We start from the raw sequence: 2,500 nt of genomic DNA on the forward strand, positions 1-2,500 counted from the left end.
ACACACACACACCAGGACACAGACACACACACACACACAGACACAGACACACAAACACACAGACACAGACACACACACACACAGACACAGACACACACACACAGACACAGACACACACACACAGACACAGACACACACACACAGCACAGACACACACACACACACACAGACAGACACACACACAGCACACAGACAGACACACACAGACAGACACACACAGACAGACACACACAGACAGACACACACAGACAGACACACACAGACAGACACACACAGACAGACACACACAGACAGACACACACAGACAGACACACACAGACAGACACACACAGACAGACACACACAGACAGACACACACAGACAGACACACACAGACAGACACACACAGACAGACACACACAGACAGACACACACAGACAGACACACACAGACAGACACACACAGACAGACCACACACAGACAGACACACACAGACAGACCACACAGACAGACCACACAGACAGACCACACAGACAGACCACACAGACAGACCACACAGACAGACACACACAGACAGACACACACCAGACAGACACACACAGACAGACACACACAGACAGACACACACAGACAGACACACACAGACAGACACACACAGACAGACACACACAGACAGACACACACAGACAGACACACACAGACAGACACACACAGACAGACACACACAGACAGACACACACAGACAGACACACACAGACAGACACACACAGACAGACACACACAGACAGACACACACAGACAGACAGACACACAGACACACAGACAGACACACAGACACACAGCACAGACACACAGACACAGACACACAGACACACACAGACACACACACACAGACACACACACACAGACACACACACAGACCACACACACAGACACACACACACACAGACACACACACACAGACACACACACACAGACACACACACACACAGACACACACACACAGACACACACACACACAGACACACACACACACAGACACACACACACACAGACACACACACACACAGACACACACACACACACACACAGACACACACACACAGACACACACACACACACAGACACACACACACAGACACACACACACACAGACACACACACACACAGACACACACACACAGACACACACACACACACAGACACACACACAGACACACACACACACACAGACACACACACACACACAGACACACACACACACACAGACACACACACACACAGACACACACACACACAGACACACACACACACACAGACACACACACACAGACACACACACACACAGACACACACACACACAGACACACACCACACAGACACACACACACACAGACACACACACACACAGACACACACACACACAGACACACACACACACAGACACACACACACACAGACACACACACACACAGACACACACACACACAGACACACACACACACAGACACACACACACACAGACACACACACACACAGACACACACACACACAGACACACACACACACAGACACACACCACACAGACACACACACAGACACACACACAGACACACACACACAGACACACACACACAGACACACACACACAGACACACACACACAGACACACACACACAGACACACACACACAGACACACACACACAGACACACACACACAGACACACACACACAGACACACACACACAGACACACACACACAGACACACACACACACAGACACACACACACAGACACACACACACAGACACACACACAGACACACACACACAGACACACACACACAGACACACACACACAGACACACACACACAGACACACACACACAGACACACACACACAGACACACACACACAGACACACACACACAGACACACACACACAGACCACACACACAGACACCACACACAGACACACACACACCGACACACACAGCACACAGACACACACACACAGCACACACACAGACACACACACAGACACACACACACAGCACACACAGACACACACACACACACAGACACACACACGACACACAGACACACACACACACACAGACACACACACAGACACACACACAGACACACACACAACACACACACAGACACACACACAGACACACACACAGACACACACACAGACACACACACAGACACACACACAGACACACACACAGACACACACACAGACACACACACAGACACACACACAGACAACACACACAGACACACACACAGACACACACACAGACACACACACAGACACACACACAGACACACACACAGACACACACACAGACACACACACAGACACACACACAGACACACACACAGACACACACACAGACACACACACAGACACACACACAGACACACACACAGACACACACACACACAGACACACACACACACAGACACACACACACACAGACACACACACACACAGACACACACACACACA

Source organism: Artemia franciscana, chromosome 14, assembly GCF_032884065.1.
Source record: "Artemia franciscana chromosome 14, ASM3288406v1, whole genome shotgun sequence".
Classification (NCBI taxonomy): Eukaryota; Metazoa; Arthropoda; class Branchiopoda; order Anostraca; family Artemiidae; genus Artemia; species Artemia franciscana.